This window comes from Equus przewalskii, chromosome 17 (genome assembly GCF_037783145.1).
Source record: "Equus przewalskii isolate Varuska chromosome 17, EquPr2, whole genome shotgun sequence".
Classification (NCBI taxonomy): Eukaryota; Metazoa; Chordata; class Mammalia; order Perissodactyla; family Equidae; genus Equus; species Equus przewalskii.
Genome location: NC_091847.1, coordinates 39,167,842 through 39,192,896, shown reverse-complemented (window position 1 = coordinate 39,192,896; position 25,055 = coordinate 39,167,842).

Here is a 25,055-nt window from a genome sequence, read left to right as displayed (position 1 = left end):
ACTTTTCATTAATTTATTCACTAAATATATTGAATATCAACTTATGACAGGAATTATGGACTTGAGGATCTGACAGTCTAGTGAGGGAGAGAGATATGCAAATAGACAAATTATAATAAAATCTGAAATATGTGGTATCAGAAGTATGAACCCAGTGCTAAGGGGATTCTGGGGAGGGAACAATGATCTTCCCACAGAGGCCTTAGGGAAGCCTTTCCACAGGAAGGGACATTAGAGTGGGTCTTGAGGGGTGAATAGGAGTTTGGCAGGTAGGAAGGATGCGAGAGAAGGTTCTAGGAATTCTGGGTGTAAGAAACAGCCTGTGACCTGGGGCAGAGTATAGAGAGTGGCTGCATGTATAATAAATTTAGGAATGATGAGGGGGTCATGTGACAGAAGCCCTCTGTGATTAATAGAGCATCAGAGGTGACTGGGGCCAAGCTAAGAAGTTGGCGTTTTATCCTGGAGCCCAGGAAGTCCACCAAGGCTGCTGAGCAGTGTGACAGGATTCCTTGTTGGCGAGGAGAATGCCAGCTTCTGTGTAGGGTGAATGGCAGTGGGAGAGAGCGGAGGTGGGGAAGACAGGGAGGTGGTTGTTGCAATACCCAGGCTGTCATCAGTGCAACATCCGTGAACTTGCCAGGACTAGCCTGGCCGGGCGGTGGAGGGTAGCTCAGTCTCCGCCCCCCTGCAGCCATCTGTTCCTTCACATGCAGACTGTGCCTCCTCCTACTCCTGAACCAACAGAACTTCTGCCATTGACGTTTGAAACAGTGGGAAGGGTCCGCAAAAGGGAGGCCTGTGGTGCATGGCCCCCACCTCGGGGGAGGGTCTGAATGTGTGATCTTCTGTCTGTGGTTTCCACATGCAGTACACGACTCTAGCAGTAAATAGGTAAACAAGGACTGTCTTTTTATCCCTTTTGGGGAAACAAATGGCCTCTAATTCCGAGAAAAGCAGGAAAAACCGGGCATCTGGGTGCAAAGCAGAGAAGACTGCTAGTGGAAGAGAAATGCTTTAGCTTGGTAGTGGCTGGACACCAGAAGAACTTTATTAGAGGGAGCCCTAAGGTGTCATCAACTTCTGTGGGAACAGGCAGAGGGCCAGGGCGTCGGCCGACCTGTAGAGGCCGAGATGACCTATTGGACTCTGAGTCTTTGGGCTCATGTAGCATTAGTCTTGCCAACGGAGGACACTTCCCAGTGGAGGACGGGAGAAGAGCTCCCTGTTTGGTAGCCCTCAGCTCAGCACAGTGCCAGGTCGGGTAAATGATCCTTAAATGGGATTAAACCGAGAGACTGGTACACCTGGATGGAAGTTTCTCAATATTTTAAATAACTACTATGGCCATATTGGTGCCCCTGGTTACTGACGGCAAGAGCTGAGGGGCAGGAGAAGACCTGAGGCTGGTGCCACAGAAGGACTTGCCGAGACAGGTTCATGGCATGAAAGATTGCTGTGGAGTTCGCGCTGGAGAAAGGAGGAAATAACGATAATAACTGTTTCCAAGCCCCTTACACTTACGTAACTCATTTAATTCTCATGACAGATCCATGGGCTTCGAAACATTTGTTATCCCAATTTTACAAATGAGGAAATCGAGGAGTGCGCTGGATCATAAACTTCATAGAATGAAAACAATGGATAAAATATAAAAAGCATCCTACTATCTCCTAGGAGTTTAAGAAACAGTAGCCACCCTATCACAACCTGCTCTCATTGCCCAGGTCTCCAACAGCTGCGACTTATTGTTTCGTGATTGATGGATTTAAAGGCACGACATTAAAGCAGCGTATGTGAAAAATTGCCTTAAAATTTTACCAGTAAAGCAGTGAGAACTGAACAGCAGAGTTGTCTAAGGAAGGTGCAGAGATCTGGAATGACTTCTAAGAGGTATGACGGGGAAGGACCTTGAGGCCAATGGAAAAGTACAGGGTAGAGGTTACAAATGCCCTCAGGGGCTGCGCCATGAGGCGAACAGTGAGGGACAGGGTGGGGGGTGGGGGTGTTCAGCAGATGGAGGCAGGCAGGAGTATCCAAAGTGGGTCCTGGGTGTGTTTTACACCTGTAAGACCGCTCTAAGACTTGGCCATCTTACTGAGAAAGTCACAATGTTTCTAGAGCTATACAGTTAAATTTATGCTGAATGTCAACTGTTAACTCCACCAAAACCAACAGAAAAACCTGCCAATAAAGACCACCTTGCAGCGCAGAATCTTTTCAGGTTTTTAGGACCCGGGCTGCGTCGTTTTTCAGGCAGGTCTTGCAAGGTGAGGAGCTGGTTAGGAATAGGCAGAGTTTATGATGCAATAGCTTTGCATTCATGGGCTCAGTGAGGCAAGGGTCTTGAGGGGCGTCTTGATGAGCAAGTTATTCTTGATTGGGTAGCTGTTTAGTTAGTTCATACTCTTATTTCCAGGAGTAAGAGTTTCCTGGAACAAGCAGCTAACTTGTTTCTGCTTGATCCCAGCCTTGGTTAATAGGGTTCTGACAAAGGCGACTCTGCATGTCTTAAGTAAGGAGAGCAGAGGCTTCTGAGGTGGTCAGATGTGAGAAATCAGACCAGTAGGGGTGCCAAAATAGAACGCTAACTAACTCATCCAATCTTACTCCCTCTGGGGGTGAGAGAGGGAAATAGGAAAAACTACAGTAGAAGCCACGAGAATTAAAAATAGAGGCAGCAGTAGAAATCATTGAAGAGTTGAGGGACAACCTTAGTCACGAGAGTGCAGAGTCACGAGGGAACAGCGACGTTCCATTCTGATGGACTACAAAAGTGGGAGTCACCCAGCCGCTGGTGCATCCTGCACAGCCGCAAATCATCTTCCGGTTCTCCATTAGGCTGACAGTGTCACTCATGAGATGATCTGTTGCAATAATGTTAAAATAATAATAAGTAACATTCACTTATTTTTTGCTGATGTACAATTTCACACAATGATATTCACAGATGCTAAATGCTCAGTTCTATAAATTTTGAAAATTGCATACACTCATGTCACCACCAACCAAAACTGACCCCAGAAAGTTCTCTTGTGCCCCTTTGAAGTCAATCCTTCTTGAGCTGGAAGTGCTATAGGTTAATGTGCCTGTTCTTGTGCTTCATATACAATGTCCTGTTTGTGTCTAGCTTCTTTTGCTCAACATAATAGTTTGGGGAGTCGTCTTTGTTGTTGCAAGTATCACTAGTTGGTTTCTTTTTATGGCTATGTAGTATTCCATCAGAGGGATGTGCTATAATTTATCTTCTGTTGATGAACATTTGGATTGTTACCAGTCTGAGGCTATTAAGAATAAGGCTGCTACAAACATTCATGTTCAAGTCTTTCTGGGGATATATGCTATAATTTTTTTGGATAAATACCAAGGAGTGTCATTTCGGGATCACAGGATTAATGTATGCTTAAATTTATGAGAAACTGCCAACGCTGTTTTCCAAACTGACTGTACCATTTTACTCTCTGCACAGCCATCTACGAGAATTCTAGTTGCTCTGCACCACTGCAAACATTTACTGCCGTCAGTCTTTTTTATTTTAGTCATTCTATTGGGTGTGAAATGGTATCTCATTGTAGCTTTAATATGCACTTCCCTGAGGATTAATGATGTTGAACACATTTTCATGTGCTAATGTCCATTTATACATCTTCTTTTGTGACACGTCAATCCAAATTTTTTGCCTATTTAAAATAATTGGGTGGTTCATCTATTGTTGATTTGTAGCAGTTCTTTATATATTCTGGATATGAATAGTTTTTCAGATAAACAGGCCCTATGAATGTTTTTCAGTCTGTAGCTTTCCTATTCATTTTCTTTCTTTCTTTCTTTTTTTTTTTGAGGAAGATTAGCCCTCAGCTAACATCTCCTGCCAATCCTCCTCTTTTTGCTGAGGAAGACTGGCCCTGAGCTAACATCCATGCCCATCTTCCTCCACTTTATATGTGGGACGCCTACCACAGCATGGCTTGACAAGTGGTGCCATGTTCACACCCAGGATCTGAACCAGTGAACCCTGGGGTGCTGAAGCAGAACATTCCAACTTAACCGCTGTGCCACCGGGCCAGCCCCTCCTATTCATTTTATTAATGATGTTTTTTGATGAAAGAACTAACATTGTTTTGAGTACCAGCCACTGTATTAAGTGCTTTACCAGCATTATTTCATTTAATCTAAAAAATTTCATGTTAAGATATTGATCTTCCCATTTTACAGATGACAAAATGAAGGCTGAGGAAGGTTAAATAATTTCCACACAGCTGAGGGATGGGAGAGCCAGTATCTGAATCAGCCAACCTGTCTTTAGAGCCTGAGGTTTTAGCTACATACCAGCCTTTGGTTTTTACTCTTGTGTATTAATCATAAATCCCATCATTGAAGGGAGAACATTGGAGCCTTTTTTCCTGACAATCTAAAAGAGGCTCCCTCAGGCAGCCGCGAACTCCATCCCTGGATGGGGCAGATTTACTGCTGTAAACCCACAACCTGTCCTTTAACCACTTTGATGGTAAACAGCCACTGGGGACGAGTCCTTACTATGATCTGGGGGGCTTTGCTCCATCATCAATTCTTCTAAAGGCAGGAAGTTCTTTATGCCCATATTGATCAGCGATAGTATTACTGACACCCTAGAAGTACTTTAAGGTGAGGTTATAAAGTTCAGAGAAGATAAGTTTCCTTCTGGGAAGTCATTCAGATTAGAGGCTTGCCTTGTCCTTTTCTTTTTTTTTTCCTTCTTCTCCCCAAAGCCCCCCAGTACATAGTTGTACATTCCAGCTGTAGGTCCTTCTGGTTCTGCTATGTGGGACGCTCCCTCAGCATGGCTTGATGAGCGGTGCTACGTCTGCACCCAGGTTCCAAACCTGTGAAACCCTGGGTTGCTGAAGTGGAGCACCCAAACTTAACCACTTGGCCACAGGGCCGGCTCCTGCCCTGTCCTTTTCTGAATTCTCTCCCGTTATTTACATATAATAACCACATCATCCTGTTAGATATGGTCCCTTGCACAGTGCTGGCCAGACTCTTCTACTTTCGTGCTACTGTATGGATAACCACATCACCACTGCTGAATATTTATGCTCTTTGTTCTCTTGAGAATCTGTGTCCAGTAAAATATCATCATCTGAACTTGCCTTACACAGTTCTTTGCTACAACGCAATGATTTATAAAGGCTTGATCGTAGTAATACTTGAATTGCATAATGGCAACAAGGAATACCATGCATTATGAAGGGCTGCTCTGGGTAGAAGACTTGGCAAGAGCTGTAAAGCTCCAGGGGACAAAGAGCTGGGGAAAGCCCGAGTACTCAGGGCAGAGCAGAACTCTGCAATGAAGGCCGCTGGCAGGGCTTTCCTAACAGGATAGATAAAGAGAAGTCACGGGTAGAAGGGCCGCGCCAGCAGGAGGTCTGCAAAAGAAGGGGCCCCTTGGGCTGAGGAAGCTGTTTAATGTGCAGCTGACAAAGGGCAAAGGAGGTCCTGGAAATGTTTACAGGAGTCCTCCAGAATTTAACCTTCCACCACCAGTCCCTTGAGCTTTGTGCTCGGGGATCCTAATGAGCAATGTCGAGACGGGATTGCGTTTGTCTCACTTGAAATGATTCAGTGTTTATCTTGGCTTGATTGGTCTCAAAGTAATCGTTTTACAAAGATGTGCAATGCCTTGCTCTGCTATTTCCTCAAATTCACGTTCCTTTTCATCCACTCTTAAATGCCAGAATTGGGAACCATAAAAGTCTAGTCTTTTTGGCCATCTGGCTTTCTGCTGGCATTGGAATCCAATAAAACAGACACACAAAAACATTCCTAAACCATTTTTCCAATATAGGGAGAATGTCAAAGCATTTTATGGGTAACTGATCAAGTTCTAGTCCAAGAGAGGATGTATCACACAGCAAAAATGACATCTTGCTGGCTGTGTGACTTTGGGTAAATGACTTAACCTTTCTGAGCCTCAATTTCCTGGGGATGGTAATAATCCCTAACTTATATATTCACTATGGACATTAAATGAGATGCTAAATGTATAAAACCCACCCAGCGTATAATAGCACTCAGTAAATGCTAGTTCCCCTTCCTTTTCTGTCTGGGCTTCACTCACTTCCTCTACAAAATAGGACTTGCCTTATCCTTGCCTCCTAAGGATCAAAGGAGAAAATCCACGTTCAGACACTGTAAGCTGTGACGTGCTGCATGCAGTAGCTGTTTTGGTGAAAGGGGTCTTTATATTTTCATCATATTTGAGTCAGTCACTTCTCTGTGTTCCAGATATTCCTTAAAGTCAAAAAACAGAAGGTGGATGAGAAGTTATCTGTGGGTCCCCAAATCTCCATTTTGAAAGGACTGGAATATAAAGCAGAAGGGGTAAGAGCTTTAAGAATTAGTAGAAAAGAGAAGAACAGCATTTTAAGTGGAGGAAAAAAACTTCCTAAACATTCTTTTAGACAGAAGGACATTTCAAGTACCATCTTCAAAATTCAGCTTGAAAAGGTATTGGATTATAAAAATGAACGTATGTACTTTATAATGTTGCGAAAACTCAGAGACCCAGAGTTTCTCTAACCATTAAAAAATCAGCTCTAAATTATGTGTTTTGAAATTATTCTCCTAATTCCTTACTATAATAGGATGTTCAAATGGAAGTTTCAAGCAAGTACCAAGCTGCCATAGATGTGACCTCCCAAAGGGACACCTGATCACCGTACACAGAATGAAGAAACAGTTCCTGACCCTTGACCCTTTACCCCAGAGGGCAGTGAGCCTTGGGGGGCGGCCAGGGCAGGGATTGAGGGGACGTGGTGTTGAGAATGGAACGCAGTCTATCTTTCCTGAGAGTTGTAGCAGAGATTCTCAGTGACAAGAATCTCTGAAAAACTCACAAAAGCTCCCCAAAAGGAAAAGCCAGTTGTGATCCAGCCATCAGAAAGAAACTTGGAAACTTCTCTGGCCTCCTTTCCGCGGTCCTTCCCCAATCAAGTTAGCAAGCTGGGGGCCGAGTGGATAAAGCGGAAGTTGACCCCATCCCCTCCCTATGGCAGATTTTCCCCAGAAGCAGCCCCAAATCCATTAGAGTTTTTTTTTAAAAAAAAAGATTTAATTTTTCCTTTTTCTCCTCAAAGCCCCCCAGTACATAGTTGTGTGTATTTTTTAGTTGTGGCTCCTTTTAGTTGTGGCATGTGGGATGCCACCTCAGCATGGCTTGATGAGCTGGCACCATGTTCGTGCCCAGGATCCGAACTGGTGAAACCCTGGGCTGCAGAAGTGGAGCCTGCGAACTTAACCACTCGACCATAGGGCCGGCCCCTCCATTAGAGTTTTGGTTTTTGCATCGGATCAGACATCCTAATTACTGAATAGAGACTGTGTGTGGGACCTAAAGAAACCATAAAACAGTTACTTCCTCAGGACCTGAAAGGGAACAGGTATGTCATGGGCCTGCCTGAGGTTTCCGGCAATGCCACCTCCCTAGGGATCATTAGGAAACGCGTGGGAGTGTGTGCTGATTGTCACAATGATTAGCGGAGAGGGTGCTACTGGCATTTAGAGGGCAAGGGCCGAGGATGCGAAATATTCTACAAATTGTCCTCCTTGAAATGCTAACAGCACCCCATTGAGACGCACTCACAGAGGCAGGGTCAGGATTACACTTTTCCGAACAAATTTTAAGAAGACAACGGAAGACAAAAATAAAAGTACATTTTTTTTTTTTTTTGAGAAAGATTAGCCCTGAGCTGACTGCTGCCAATCCTCCTCTTTTTGCTGAGGAAGACTGGCCCTGAGCTAACATCCATGCCCATTTCCTCCACTTTATATGTGAGATGCTTACCACAGCATGGTGTGCCAAGTGGTGCCATGTCCACACCTGGGATCTGGGCGGGAACCCCTGGTCCGCCAAGACGCGGAATGTGCGCACTTCACCACTGCACCACTGGGCTGGCCCCAAAAGTACATTTTGATTATATCATAATTCACGCTTGGTTGCCATTTCCACTACCTTGGGGTTGAAATGATTTTCTGGGTTCTCTGCAGGGACTTGAGAGTTCTTGTCCACAGTTGCTCAACTCTGTCCAGGCTGCGCAGTAAATTAGAGCAGGAGCAGGTCGTGCGGCGGAAGAAGGATCTAGCAGAAGGTGCCTGACTGTGGGGCGTTGCAGAAGATCAGACCCCTGGGAGCCCCGGCCCAGCTTAAACCTGCTGTGGAGACTGAAGACCAGGATCAGAGCCGGGTTGGAGGAAACATGACGCCTCCCGGTACAGTAGGCTGAATGACGTTTATGTCCTAATCCCCGAACCTGTGAGTATGCCACCTTACAAAGACAAAGAGACTTTGTTGATGCGATTAATTTAAGATCCTGAGATACAAGGATTAACGCAGACTATCCAGGTGCGCCCAATGTATTCACAAGGGTCCTTATAAGAGGGAGGCAAGTGGGTCAAAGTCAGGAAAAGGAGATATGGTGACAGAAGCAGAAGCTGGAGTGATGTGTTTTGAAGAGGAGAAATGCAAGTGGCCTCTAGAAGGGGGAAAAGGCAAGAAAATGGTTCCCTTCTAGAGCCTCTGAGAAAGGAACACAGCCCTGCCAACACCTTGAGTGTGGCCCCTGAGACCCCTTTTGGATGTGTGATCTCCAGGATTATAAAATAGTTCATCTGTGTTCTTTTTTAAAGCCATTAAGTTTGTGGTAATTTGTTACAGTAGCAAAAGGAAAATGATGCGCCTGGTTTAAAGCGTAATAGAAACCTTCCTACTCAGGAGAACCTAGCAGTTCTCAGGAGTTTTCCTGAAGAGTTTCCATGCCACAACACACTCCTGCCTACCATTTTTGAATATTCTGAGGAGATAGGAAAGCAAGCCTGGTAATATCTCCCGCCAGACCCTGTGAGCATTTGCAAATCATAGCACATTGTTATGTGATATAAATGTGTGTGCATTGGGACAGAAGCCCGAAGTAAATAAAAAGGATTTCTGTATCATCTGTGGTTTTCTTTACTGATTTTTCACTCTTTCTCTACGTGGATAATTGATCACTTACTGCATTGCGTCAAGGATATCAAAATTCTTGCTTTCATTTTCACGAGGACTTCCCCCAGCCTACAAACTCCTGGACTAGATCCAATACAGCCTCAGATCTTGCAGACGACTCAACTAGAAGGTAAAATAAAGATTAGAGAAAATTAGGTGGACACTGTTTGGAAAACAAAAGAACCTCCTTTACTAGGCAGACCTGACCATTTAAAATGGTGGTAATTATTTCCCCATTCTCAATAGCTTCTGGTGATGTGTGCAGAAATGCATTCTCCTACAACCAACTTGACTTTTCCGTCTTTCTTCAGACTATAGATAAATATTTAGCTACAAACTTGAAGATAGAATAAAGCCAGACTTCTAGTTTATTTGACAAGAAAGCTTAGTATCAGATACTTAAATCATTAAGGAGAAAGACAGCCTAATGCCTTGTAAAACTAAAGATTAACTAGGAGTGAACACAGATCCTCTGATGGCCTGCTTTCTGCTCGTCTCAGTAGGAAAAATGTTAATTCACTCCGAGTTGGATATCATGGCGCTGAGTCTGGATTCCCTGAGAAGGTCTGTTTTCTCTCAGGAGTACTTAGTCTGGCACAGGGAAAATGAAAACAAGTTAAAAAAAATCGTTCCTGGGTAGTAATTTTCTCTGGAGATTAAAAAATAGAGAGGTATTTATGTTGAACAAAAAGCTTTCTCTGCAACCTCGCTTTGAATGTCAAGTAAAAATGCACAGAACGTGCTCCCCTGGTAGCTTGGGTCCACCTTTAACTGCTTAAAAACAAAACTGTCAAAATAACATGTTTCCTTTCGTCAACTGAAAAGTTGGGAAGGAGAAGTTTATATGCGTGTTTAATAGGAAAGACAGTCCGCAGTACAGTACAGAGTTAATACTGTGCATGTGGATCCCAATTTTGCTAAAATTTGACAAAGCTAAGAACAATAATCAATGTTATTAATCAATGTGTAATTACAGCAGTGTTCTGGGTAAATTTATTACTCAATATAACACGCCTATGGGTTACATTAACTGAAGGTCCAGTTATGGAAATATGTGGCTAACAGGTTGTGTTCAATAAACCGAGTTCATCTGGCATCTATTCAGCACTGGGGGACCAGGGGTTTTCGACTTTCTCTGACTCATGGTCCTCTTCTCCATCCTACAACTCTCTTTATCCTGGTGACCTTTTCAGCAATCTCTCATCTTCTCTAATCTCCATTGAGTCACCCACCTCCAGGGCTGCAGCGCAGTCTGCCCTCAAGGGGGATCTGACCACACCCTTCCTTACAGCCTCTCTTCTACTGCTCCAGCTCTCTGACCCTGTGGAGGCCCCCAACCCTTGAGCTCCCCTTTTTCTTCCCATGTCAGCCCCTTCTAGACCTTGGCTCATCCAGATAGGGTCGCCTAGCTACTCATCTGAAAATCAGGGCCAGATTAGATGCCCTAGGTGCTGAAAAAATTATGGTGCCCTTGTCCTAGATATAATCCAGAAAGCGTAAGGAAGTCCAATTTCTGATTTGTTTCTACTGGTGATGACTTTAGTGTAGTTTTGTTTGTTTGTTTCTGAGGGGAGGTAGGGAGGAAGCGGGGGGAGAATATAACACGCTTCAACTTTTTCTTTCATTTTTGTGTGCCTCTGCATTGCCAGTGCCTCAAGTATGGATTTAGCCTGTTCATTCTTTCACAAATAACTTCGTCTCCACTGCACACTTATTACTCCACTGCCCAGCCAGGCAAAATCCAACACGAGTTCAGGTGTGCTCTAACTTCAGCATGCCTCAGAATCACCTGAAATGCTGGGTCTTATTGCTTGTCACAGGTGAAGTGGGGTCACAGCCCACCTCAGCTCCCAGTGGCCATGCAGGCCTCCCTCAGCTACAGAGTTGTTTCATCCCTCACCATGGTGACCTCTTGGCTCGCAGGCCAGCCCTCTGGCCTCATCTTCTCCATTTCCTCTGGGGCCTGTGGGAAATTCTGGTACCATCCAGGCCTCTTGAGAGTCAGAGAGGCCTGTCAAAGGAGAGGCTAGCTCAGTCCCTCTTTCTGTCTAGACTTGTCCCACTGAAGTTGCTACTTGACTACAGTTGCCCAATGCTGGCTTGAAAATGGCTGCCTCCTCTCAGGGATTCAGGAGGGAAGCAGGTCATAAGCGACCCCTGCCCCCTCCTGCCTTCAGACCAATCTGGGGGATTGAGGCGTCGCTCTCCTATCTAATACTCCTCCCCGCTCTCTGATTGCTCCTGCCAATCAAGTGGTCAAACTCTCTTTCCTTGAGGGAAAATTGCTCCTACATCTTACAGGATTCCATCTCCTATGGGTTCTAGATAATTAAGAGGAGGTTTTTAGAAGACAGAAAATTCTTTTCTCTCTTGAGAACCTGGCTCTTGGCACTGAAAGCCTGAATTTCAAAACTATTATTTCTGCTATGTTTTTTCAAAAAACATCTGTTTTGAACACCACAGCTGAGCAATGATTTTTTTTGTGGTTGTTCTGAACTGTATCTCACCTTCTCCTGAAATAAGTTTCACTGAGTTAAAAGATGTTGGGCTGCAAAAAATGGGAGAAGAAAAATACCTAGGGTAATATTAGGAAAAAAAAAATCACACACACACACACACACACACACACACACACGCCCCCAGCCGTGGGCTGTTCGGTTTCGTTTTGGCTCAGACAGCGGTTGGTTGAAACATTTAACTAGTTGCTAACATTTTCAATGGGATGATTTCATCTAGGAGGCTGTATTTCTCCCTTCTCTTGGAATCATGGGGACACTGGGCTGTGGCAGTCACCAGGACTCACTTTGGATAATGCCGCCTGCCCCATTTGCCGAAGTCCCACCCTGTCCCTCACCATTCGCCTCATGGCCCAGCCCCTGAGGGCACTTGTAACCTCTACCCTCAACAATACTTTTTCCATTGGCCTCAATGTCCTTCCTCGTCACACCTCTTAGAAGTTATTCCAGAACTGTGCACCTTCCTTAAACTCCCTACCTTACCCAACACCCAGTGCCCTACACTCTCACCAGATGGCCTATTTTCCTCAGAAGATTGAGGCCAAAATTACTGACTCTTCTGTCTACTGTCCAGCCTACAAAGTTTTCTACATGCATACAGATCTTGCCTCCACTCTCAGAGAACGGACAGTCCTCTTTTTGGTCAAAGCAACCTCTTCAGTTATGCTATTTTAAAAACATAATGTTCTTTATAATTATAGAAATGATATACCCTCTTAACCACTCACTGAAGGTTAAAAGTAGTCCCCACTATAACCCCAATAAATCCACAACAATACCACTCCCCAAAATAAATACTGTTGACTATCTGGCAGATATCCTTCTGGTTTGCACACACACGTACACACACACACAGACACACCCACATATATTCCTAGACATATATGTATATACACATAATTTTATTGTATTCTTCCAGAGCTGCAATTGAATAATGTTGTACAATTTGTTTTTTTCTACTTAGCGATTGTGAATGCCTTTATGCGTTAGTACACGTAAATCTACCTCTAATGGCTGTATATTGTCCCATTTTTGAGCATGTCATACTTACAAAAATTACAAAAGTAGTGTATGCTTGCTAAAAATAATCCAAATTATAAAGTGCAAAAAATGAGAGATTCTTCCTTTCCCATATTCCCCCATTCCCGTTCTCCAAGGGGTTAACTATTATTAACAGCTTATTGGGAATCTTTAAGAACTTTTTGAAAAGTCAGATATACTGAAGTATAATTCACATACACTAAAATTCACCCTTTGTAGTGTACAAATGCATATGGTTGTGGAACCGACATCATAATTGAGATACGGAACATTTCCATCACCACAAAAAACTTCCCTTGTGTCCTTTATAGCGACCTCCTTCCTGACCCCCAGCCTTGGCAGCCATTGGTCTGTTTTCTGTTCCTATAGTTTTCCTTTTTCCAGAGGGTCATATAAATGGAATCACACAGGATGCAGCCTTTTTTTTTTTTTGAGGAAGATCATCCCTGAGCTAACATCTGCTACCAATCCTCCTCCTTTTGCTGAGGAAGACTGGCCCTGAGCTAACATCCATGCCCATCTTCCTCTACTTTATATGTGGGATGCCTATCACAGCATGGCTTGCCAAGCGGTGCCATGTCTGCACCTGGGATCCGAACTGGTGAAACCCAGGCTAACAAAGTGGAACGTGCACACTTAACCGCTGTGCCACCGGGCTGTCCCCAGGATTCAGCCTTCTGAGTGTGGCTTCTTTCACTTAGCATAATGCATCCAAGATTCATCTATGTTGATGTGTGTAGTATTGATTCCTTATTTTGTCTAGTACATAGAAATAGCTTTTGTTTCAAAATGGGATCTTGCTGTACCTGAAATTTAGCTATTTCCTTTTTTTGTTTACTTAAATATTATAACCTACTTCCATATGATTTACTAACTCTAGATCTAATTCTTTCTTTTTAATAGCTGCCCAGTATTCCACTATATACTTGCAATAGAGTGTATTTAACTGTTCTTCTAATGGACATTCAGGTCATGTCCAGCTTTTACCATTCCAGGCAAGTATAAAAGTACGAACCAGTAAAACACAGACTTATAATTTCTTGTGTATGTGAAGAGAGACTTCTATGGGACAGATTCTTAGAGGTGAAACTGCTGAGTCAAAAGTCAGGTATATTTAAAATTTTGATAGATATAGTATTTCCAAATTGCTTTCTAAAATAGTTGTATATATTTAAATTCCAGAAAACTTGTGTGAGAGTGTGTTTTTCTCTACAACTTTACTGACAACAGATATCAATCTTCATAATTTTTGTTGATCTAATAGGCAAGATGGTATCTTATTGCATATCTCTCATCCCTAGTGAGACTGATCCTTAAAAAATATATTTAGGGGCCGGCCTGGTGGTGCAGTGGTTAAGTTTGCGCATTCTGCTTTGGCAGCCCAGGGTTTGTGGGTTCGGTTCCCGGATGTGGACATATGCACTGCTTGTCAAGCCATGCTGTAGCAGGCGTCCCACATATAAAGTAGAGGAAGATGGCATGGATGTTAGCTCAGGGCCAGTCTTCCTCAGCAAAAAGAGGAGGCTTGGTGGCAGATATTAGTTCAGGGCTAATCTTCCTCAAAAAAAAAGAAAAGAAAAGAAAAGAAAAATATTTATTAGCTATTTTTTTTTTTTAATTAGCACTGAGCTAATGTCTGCTGCTGATCTTCTTTTCTTCTTCTTTCTTCTTCTTCTTCTCCCCGAAGCCCCTCAGTACATAGTTGTATAATCTAGCTGTAGGTCCTTCTAGTTGTGGCATGTGGGACACCGCCTCAGCATGGCTTGATGAGCAGTGCCATGTCCGTGCCCAGGATCCGAACTGGAGAAACCCTGGGCTGCCGAAGTGGAGCGGGTGAACTCAACCACTTGGCCACGGGGCCGGCCCCCCTTGATTTTTGTCTTCTATGAAATGCCAGTTTATGGCTCTTGTCCATTTTTCTATTAGGTCATCATTTAAAAAATGAGTTTGAAGGAATTCTTTATATGTTAGGTAGACAAGAAATTTTTTTCCAGCCTTTACTTGTTTACGGAGTCTGTAGAAGCTCTATGTTTTGTTATCAATTCTGTAACACCTTCCTTTATGGTGTCTGGAAATCATGTCATATTTGGGAAACCTTCCACTCTAAGATTTGAAAGCTATTCTCGACTCCAGAGCTTAACCAGTCCTTTGCTGAGAGATACGTAAGTTGTTTCAAATTTTCCCTATTATAAGCAATACTGCCTTGAACACTCTTGTACATATTTCTTTGCCTTTGAAGAATCTTGTACATTTTTTCTCTCCTATGCAAGCATTTTTATAAGACTTTTTTTGGTAGGTTTCTTTTTTGTAAGATAAATTCCTAGGAGCTGGATCAAAGGATAGGCTTATTTCAAATTTTGTTTATCTGTGCTCTTGGAATTCACAGCCCTCAGCCTATTTTGGAACCTGTTCTATCAGGTATTCCCTCTCCCGCATAAATCTTTAGCTTCTCTCATCCATGGGCTCTTTCTTTTCAGCCTACAAGTATGCTCCAGACTCGCACTTTCTTAGAAACAAAGCAGAATAAAACCAAATACCTTCCCTTGAGGCTGCATTTCTTTCTAGCTGCCATCACATCTCTTTTCTTCTCTTCTTAGCCGACTCGTTGAAGAGGTGCTCCACTCTTCCTCTTTGCTCACTACTGCTTTCCACTGCCATCTGTTTTCTATCCCTTGTGTTCCACTGATGCTGCCATGCAAAGATGTCCAGGGACCTCCAGATGGTTTACCCAGCTTCCTCTGCAGCTATTGACCACTCCCTCCTCCCTGTTACTCTCCACTCTCTGCTTCCGTGACACCAGCTGTTTCACAGTATTTCCCTTCCTGGCCAGACTTCCTTCTCCATCTCCTTTAGTTTCCTTCTTCTAATGCTCACTCCCTTAACTTTGGTGTTCCTAGTGCTCTGTTCTTGATCTAACGCTCTTCTCTCCAAACATATCCATCCCATTGACTGTATGTACTTTCACTAACTTTATGCCAACAACACATAGTAGGCTGAATAATGGCTCCCAAATATATCCAGGTTCTAGTCTTTGGAACCTGTGAATGTTACCTTGTATGGCAAAAGGGCCTCTGCAGATGTGATTAATTTAGGATCTTGAGATGGGAGATTATCCTGGATTATCTGAGTGGACCCAATGTAATCACAAATGTCCTTATAAAAGGGAGGCAGAGGGAGACTTGACTACAGCAGAAGAAAGCAATGTGATGACAGAAGCTACATTGGTGGCTCCGAAGATGGAGGAAGGCCCACAAGCCAAGGAATGTAGGTGGCCTCTAGAAACAGGAGAAGTCAAGGAAAGGATTTCCTCTTAGAGCCCTGGAAGGAACCCTGCTGACAACTTGCCTGTAGCTAAGTGCTACTGATTTTAGACCTCTGACTTTCAGAACCGTAAGAGAATAAATTCACATTGTTTTAAGTCACTGGGTTTGTGGTAATTTGTTAGAGCAGCCTCAGAAACCTAACACAGTGCCCAAATCTGTATCTCTAACACCAGAACTCTCCTCCGATCATCAGAGTGATAGCTTCACATACCTGCTATCCTCAGATTCAACATGACCCAAAGTGAACTCATATCACCTCCCTCCTCCTTCTATGCCTGTTTCATGTAATGGAACCACCACTCCCTGAGCTACACAAGTCAGAACCTAAGGGTCTTCCTGGCCCCCTCCTACCCACAGCCAATAATCACCAAGCTCTGCAGTGTTTGTTGTCCAAACTTTTCTCAAATATGCCTCCTCCTCTCCATCCTTATGACTTTCTGCCTATGGATCTATCCTCTCCTCAAATCCATCCTCCACATCAAAGCCAAGAAGGGCTTTCTTAAAGGCAAACCTGCCCAAACTCCTTCCTTTAACAACTGCCCAGAGTCAAGTCTTGGCTCCTTGGTTCTCCCCTTTCCAGACACGTCTTCTGCTGTTCCCTGACTTGAACTCTATTGATACTGAGCCATTTGGCATTTCCCCACCCATGCTAGGTACTTCCGTGTCTTCAGGAAACTTCAAGACCTTTAGTTCTGCTGCCTCTATCCTTTTTCTGGTCAGCTTTCACTTGTCTTTCTGACTAGGCTCATTTTCTCTATTGAGGCAGGAATAGTTGTCCTTCCTTTGTGCTCCTGTACCATTTTGTTCCTGCTTGTACAGAGTAGCAGTTTCCACATGAAAGAGACATTATTTGTAAGCATCTTGAGACCAGGACCAATGACACATGCATCTTTTAAAGCTCAGTGGTTTGCACATAACCCAGTAAATGCCTATTGAACTGAACTGAATTGTATTGCAGGCAGAAAAGAAATTCAGTCAGTCATAATATTTCAAAAATTCAGAAACTCTATTTTTTTTACAGACAATCTCCTCCAACAGTTCTGGGCTGCAGCCGTGTAAAGCAAAGAGCAGGAACACAAAACAAACATTGTCTGAAAATTCCCTGAGTGAGGCATTTTAAAAGGAATAATGAAGATGTGAGTAAATTCTGTGGCAACCTATCTTCTCAGTGTTATTTCAAGAAAAATATTTGAAGGTTTATTGTTCCTTGATGTTCAAAACTGGTTAGAATATTTAAGAAAGTGTCTAGACATTTTGAATTTGATCTTTGACAGTTCTAGAAGTTGACTTTGCTATTCAGCTGTGGAATGTAAATGCAAAGCTCATTTAATTTAACCCATAATCAATTATTAGGGATGGAGGCCATCTTCTGGGTAAATAAAGGAAGGAACTATTATATCTTTCTCTTTATACTCATGGACAGCCTCCTAGTGTGATATCAGAACAGAGAAATGTACACAATATACTGCTATGTGACTGGAGTAAAGCACAGAATGGTGTGTACAGCATAACCTATTTTTTGTAAGGAAGGGGGAATATTATATACTCATATTTGCTTAAATAATCCCTGGGAAGATAAATCAGAAACTAATAAATATGGCACCAGAAGGGTGTGAGACGTAACTGAATGAATGGGGAGGGGGTAACATTTCTTAGTATCTATCTTTTTATAGTGTTTGAAGTTTTGAATCATACAAATGTATAATCTATTTAAAATAATTATAAAAAAATAAAGGAATATCAGATGTAGGCTAGTAATATTCCCAATGTGATATGTTACCACTTGAGCAGCAATACTATACTCTTAGTTTCTGGCCAAGAGAGTCTTTTATTTTCAACACTCGATTTAGAAATGACTTCAAGTTTAAAAAAATTATAAAAATAAAAATAGCACTAAGAAGATCTGTGTGCCCTTTACCAGACTAAGCTATTGTTAACATTTTATCCCATATGAGCTCACCCTGTCTGTCTGTCTGTCTACCATCTACTTGTCATCTCTCTATCTACAACTAATTTTGTGTCTGGACCATCTGAGGTTCATGATCCTCTACCACTAAATATTTCAGCATGTATTTCCTAAGAATATAACTATGGTACAGTTATCAACTCCATGAATTTACAGTGATATGACATGAATGACAGAGTCTTCTTATGGAAACAAATGTTTTGTAAACATAAGACTGATCTTAACTTTTATATTGCACAAAATGGTCATTGGGTGATCTGCTGTCACAGGTGAGGGGGGCAATTAAGTGCGTCACTGTGGAGCTCATCAAACACTCCGAATTGTGTCCATCAGTCAGGCTCAGAGGATTTTTTTTTTTCCTCTTCCCTTTGGTAGAAATCAAGCCATCCACTTCTAATAGCCTGCAGCTTCCCCAAAGTCCTAAATAAAAAAGTTGTTGGGGCCGGCCCAGTGGTGCAGCAATTAAGTTCACCCGTTCCGTGGCCCGGGGTTTGCCAGTTTGGATCCTGGGTCTGGATCTACGCACGGCTTGTCAAGCTGTGCTGTGGTAGGCGTCTCATATATAAGGTAGAGGAAGATGAGCACAGACGTTAGCTCAGGGCCAGTCTTCCTCAGCAAAAAGAGGAGGATTGGCAGCAGATGTTAGCTCAGGGCTAACCTTCCTCACACAAATAATCAATAAAAGTTGTACGTGTTCCCATTACAGTTCAGTAGTGGGGTTGGAAGAAGATTCCTCAATTGCACTTTGCCTAAAAGTAATTTAAGAAATATAAACAGCACCTTGTTTCAAATCCATTTGTTTGCTTCCATCCGCAACAGTGGTAAACGTGGTCAGGTTCCGGACCTGCCTTTCTTTTCCTGACTCCCAGCTGAGCTTACTCCTGCTGGAGAAAGAGGAGAAATTCAGAAGTGGCCATAAGCTTGAGAGGTCTAAGGAAGAGCAGGGGCTGGTCTTGCCCCCCGTGTCTGTGTCAAAGACCTACAGTCTCACACAGCTGCTTCAACCCACTCAGAGACAGCATCTTGCACCCTAAGATCTAGGTGGTTTTAAAATTTTTTTTTTAAATTTCAGAGGCATTCTACCAACACATTAAAGTCAGATGTCATGTTTTGGGTAAACAACACTGAACAATGGTTCTGTCATTAATACAATCCTTGTGAGGACTTGGACAGTGGTAGGGAGATGTCCTTCCCAAGTGTGACATGTCAGCCTGCATTGGGATTCGTGACCTGGTTTTGGGGCGGGTTCTCCCTCCTACTTCCTTGCCTCCTAATTTCTACTGCCACTGTGGCAGAGGGATGTATTGAGTTATAACTTAGCCAATCCTCTGCTGATGGAAATATGGATTTTTTTTAAAAAAGCATTTTTTTTTTGCCTATTACCTATGCAAAACCTTGATCAAAATCCTTATGTTTATATATCTTGGTCCACCTGTCCGATGTTTGTTGTAGAATTAATTTCTAGAACTGGGGTTGCTGGATCAGAAAGTATGCCTTTTTTATGACTTTTGGTACATCCTGCCAAATTATTCTCCAGAAGTGAACACCAATTTATAGTCATGCATGTATGACAATGTGGTGTCCTATTCTTTTTTTTTTTTTTAGGAAGATTAGCCCTGAGCGAATATCTGCTGCCAATCCTCTTTTTGCTGAGGAAGACTGGCCCTGAGCTAATATCCGTGCCCGTCTTCCTCTACTTTATATGTGGGATGACTGCCACAGCATGGCTTGTCAAGTGGTGCCGTTTCCACACCTGGGGTCCGAACTGGCGAACCCTGGGCCACCGAAGCATAACGTACGCACTTAACCGCTGTGCCACTGTCTGGCCCCAGGTGTCCTACTCTTAGGAACCGTCTGGCCTCTGGAGGCTTGCAGCTAAAGATGCTGGCTATCAGGCTGTCTGGATTTGCACCCTGGCTCTGCAACATCCTAGCTTCCTTCTTCAGTAATGATGTAACCTCACTAAATATTTCCTCTTCCTTATGAGGGGAATGATAATAATATCCTTCTCACAGGGCTGTCATGGAAGTAATCGAGATACTGTATGTGAAATGCGTGCTTTATGCCTGCTACCTGTTATGGCTTCTGGCTCCAGTCCAAGTGCCAAGAATAACTTTTCAGCTGCCCTACCAAAGCTGGGGGCAGAGCCGGATCCGCAGATCCTGGGATGGGGCCTCAGCTTTTGTTGGTGAGGGAGCTAGAATATAAAAACAGTATCGACCTTTATTACCTTCCTTATGTGCTTCGTGATACCACTGATATTTCAAAACCAATTTTTCTCTTACGCCTTTTTTTTTGGTAACAGCCTTTTTCAGACTTCTTTCCCTGCACCCCAACTGCAAGCCCTACTCTGACATCCCCCAGGTCATCAGAACTTAGGATCTTTGTGTAGACCCAAGGTGAAAATCACAACTAGTATAAAATGGTGGCCCATCAGCCAAATAAATGCAACCTGCAGGCTGGAATTGTTTGGTCTACTCAGCGCACAGTAAAAAAGTAAAAAGTCGAACCAATATACAAAAACCAGGAGATTTCACACAAAACTACATTTCAGATTGCTTTTGAAAAAAATCAGAAGATGTGCCAATATTGGCCCTTCAGTCCTGCGCGATTAAAATAGACCGATTTGCCCTCCTCGGCTCTTTCCTTTGGTGTGTTTCAGGGCCACAGGGAAGCGGGGGGAAGCGGCCAGTCCACAGAGGCACAACAAAGGCATAATTCTTTTTACAATTTTTTTGTGTGACTATGGCATCCTCCCTTCTCTCCTACTTCCACTCCCATTGTCATTTATCCCTGCTAATCCCTTGGCATGTTTTGTGATTCCACACCAGTCCAGACACCTTTTTTTTTTTTTACTTTGTTGACCATTCTGTTATGTTGTGGAAAATCTCCTCCAAATTCTCCTTATAAAGACAGTGTCATCTTGATCCCAATGTCTACCCTCTTTCCTTTAAAAAATATTACCGAGAGCCCGTTGTTTCACTGTACAGGCCACTTCACCTTCCTCGCAAGCGTCTGCCGTTGAAAACAGTGGTTTGCTCAGTTCTTAAAAGCCTGGGAGAACTAAGCAGCGTGTCTGCCAGACCCGGGAGCACTTCCTTGCTTCAAAATCCTGCTTACTTAGAACCACTTGACCCGTGATGTCCGCTGTCAGATTGCTTGTTTCTTCATCCGCCCACAGCCAAGCTCATCGCTCAGTCTTTCCCTGCACTTGATACATTTGGTTAAACCCTTCCATTATCTCTAGGCTCTCTTTTGGTGCCTTATTCTGCCCACTTTAATCTTTTCTCTTCTCATAGACCTTAGATTTGGGAAGGGAGTGTTTTTGTTCTGGCGTGACCTTTTTCTGCTCTCATCACCTCCCTTCTGTTTCATCTGTCCTTTGATTTCGCATTTTCTGCCCTAGGGTCTTCCCCTTGGTTCAGTCCGTCTATGCTCTCCCTTAAATGCTTCTGCGGCAATATCTGTTCTATTCTTGAAAGCCTTTGGCTATATACCTTTGGAAAGCTCTCTTTATGTCATTGAAAAAAAATGTGTCATTATTCTGAAATCTTTAAAAGGGAGTGCCACGTCAGTTCTTTACTTCTTTATCCAATTCCCAATGTTTTAAGAAACTAACCTCAATCTCTACCACTGCCTGAAAAGAAATGATAAAATCTTTCATTTTCATCTATGACCTCTAGCATTTTTGCTTATGGTGTTCTCAATCCTACTGTTTTCAAATGGCTAACGGTGGCAGCTAAATAAATATCCCTCTCTCCAATCTAATAATTCTTAAACTTGAATAATTGATGGATTCTTTTTTTTTAAAGATTTTATTTTTTCCTTTTTCTCCCCAAAGCCCCCCGCTACATAGTTGTATATTCTTAATTGTGGGTCCTTCTAGTTGTGGCATGTGGGACTCCGCTGCAGCGTGGCTTGATGAGCAGTGCCATGTCCGCGCCCAGGATTCAAACCAATGAAACACTGGGCCGCTTGCAGCAGAGCGCGCGAACTTAACCACTCGGCCACGGGGCTGGCCCCCCTTGATGGATTCTTTTTAAAAAAAAAGGGAAAATAATTCTTCTGGACCCATAGTGTTGACCTAAATTATTTTATTTACAATAAATTGCTGTTTTAATATAGATATGGTTCTGGTTAATTTGGGCGGGTTCCTGACATTAGCAGGCCTATGATGATTCAATTCTCTCACATTTTTTTCCTTTTCAAACTATCCTGAAACTTTTGTTCATGAGGAATGTTTATGTGTTAAGTCTTCCTCTTTTCTTTTCTTATAGGTCTCTGATAATTATAGTAGCAGTATGATCGACTCTAACGGGGTGAGAACACCAATGCAAACTTGGGCCTGAGGTCTGTGGCATGCCTGCTCGGAAGGGGGGCACACGGGTCATCCAAAATGTGCTTTTGCAGTGATTGAGATTGATTTGGAAAGCCCTTGTAGAAAACATTCACAGATCTGTTATTACATCTTACAGGCTGATGATACAGGCTGCAGAGGTCACCTTTGTTTATCTGCTGCCCCAGCTTCTTTCCCAAGATGCACTTGACATCTCCCCAGCCTCATGCCTTTTCCTGTACACAGGAGAAGCATCCTGTGCATAGTTTCCTTTTTTAGCTTTCATTTTTCTTTTGAGGGTTCATATCTATAAGTTGTATCTTTTTCTCCTAACCTGGTTCACTTCGGTGATCTTTCAAATTTCCATATTGTGTCTTTGAAACAAAAGTCTAAAAATGTGAACTTGGATGGCTCTTCTCCTATTGAGGAATTTGATTAGTCCCAAACCAGTCCTTTCACACACCAATTTCTACCTTCAAATTCAGCTCTATTTCTTAAGTCAAAATTATATACAGACTCTCTCTTTTTAGAGATTTCTAAGCTTTGGCTTCACCTGGGTCCTTACAGGGTAACAGAGACAGCTCTAAATTTGGGATTAAGAGATTCTCTGAGAAGTTCCTCCACTTAACAAGCTGTGAAACCTTGGGAATCTCTTAATTTCTCTGAGGCTCATTTTTCTCATCTGTAAAATGGGGTAATGATAGCTGTCATCTCGCATGCTTCTTGTGAAGATTTTATGAAATGCTGTATGCAAAATTAGGTTGAAAATTCTACCTGTGTTATGTATTTTTAGTTGAAGCTCTGCTCTCCCTAATTTTGTGTGTGTGCTTTTCTTTCAGCATTTCCTTTGAAAGTTTTCTTTTACCTTTGACTCCTTATTTTTCTTGGCTCATGTTCTCTGTCACTTCACTCTTTTTAATTCATTCATTTATTTATTCATTCATCCATCGTTCATCCATTCTAGCATATTTGGATGAAAGTGTTGACATCCTGACAGTTGATGTCATACTTGCTGGAGGCAGGAGGCTCTTTTGGGGTGAGGTGACTCCCTGAGGATGTGAGGATGTCCTGAGGAGTCAAGACAACCCAAGAAATACTAATTGCTGTTGGAACTGAACAGAAATTAGAAGGAGAAAGAGAGGAGAAAAGTGAGGAAAGGGAGAGTGGGAGAGTAGGAGAGGGGACGGCACCCAGCAAGATGGTGGGAGGAATAGGGGACTGCCAGGGATGCAGTGAGCAGTGAACAAAATCCCCGGCTGGGGGAGTGGGAAGTGGGTGGAAGGACAGACATATAGAATTGGGATGCCTAATACTCTATCGCAAGTTGTCTGGTTACTGTGATGTAAACTCTACTGAATCTTTGCTAAAGCTTATCACCCTCTGGAGTCGGCTTTTGGAGAAATCATGGAAAAGGGCTGAGTCCCAAGCTGAGATCAGGATAGTGGGACACAGGGGCAGCAAGTAATGAACAAATTCATGGGAAATCAGAGGTGACCATGACAATACAACCCTCCTGGAGATTCACAGACATTGTGGGGAGGGTTTTGAATATCCACTAGGGGTACGATGGGGGTTTGGGCTAATGTTATCTATCCGAAGTGGGTGGCAACTCCAGCTGACATCTAGACATGCATGTTAAAACATAATATGCACCAAACGCCAGCCATAGCCTCCTTGGACTTGGGTTCCATCTAAAGAAAGACTATCACACGGGAAGAACCTGATAAATGCTGAATAAATCAGTTTTAGTTTTCCTTGCCATTAATTTATCTTCTTTTGTTCCTGTTTTACTCCATTTTTTTCTTCTCTGAGTGACCTCAGAACTAGCTATGTTTAAGTGTTCTCTATATCCTTTTCCTCAGTAAGAACTAATTTTCCCCGGTGTTTTCTTTCTGTCCCTCTTGTTTACTCTGACCAACTTCATGTTTACTTTTTTCTTTCTTTCAACCTGAAAACCACTCTCATTTCTACTTCCTCTCCAGAAGTTCCACCTCTCACCACCTTCTCAAGTTTCCCAGCAGTCATTTCCGTGGGTGTTCCTGGCTCAGCTGTGTGTGTGTGTGTGTGTGTATGTGTTTCTTGCTCTTGTGGCTGGCCTAGCAACGCCAGTTTCCTTTTTATGGTGAAAGATTCTTTGATGGTTTACATAAATATTCCCTTTTGCTCCACAATATTTGTAAAATTTAATTTACAGAGAGAGAAAGAGATGGATAGAGAATGCACATGCACACATGAGTGTTTATCTCTTGGAGATAACATATTGACGTATTTCTAGATGAAATTATATGATGTTTGGACTTTGCTCTAAAGTAATCCAGAAGGAGAGAGGGAAGAGGGGGAAGTGGGGAGCTGGATGCTAGAGATAAAACAAGATTGGCCCATTGTTTAAGCCTGTGATGAGTATCTGAGGGTTCAGTATAATATTCACTCCACTTTTGTGTAGAGTTGAAAATTTTCATAATAAAAACCTTATTTCAAGTCTGTTTATTAAAGATCTGCATGCAGGTTATTGATCTCCCCAGCCAACACATTGTCTTTTGACTGTCTGTGATCTCATCCCCAGCATGCCCCCCATACCCCACTATGTACGAAGTACGACGTCTCTTCGTATTGATTTGTTGGCATGCCTATTTCCCTTTGGTCTAAGAGCTCGAGGTGGGCAGGGCAATGTCTTACTCATCTTTGTGTCCCAGTGTCTAGGATAGAGCCTGTTGAACTGAACTGAAATGAGCTTAAGAAATGTATCTGCCAGGGGCTGGCCCCATGGCTGAGTGGTTAAGTTTGCGCGCTCCATTGCAGGCGGCCCTGTGTTTCGTTGGTTCGAATCCTGGGCGCGGACATGGCACTGCTCGTT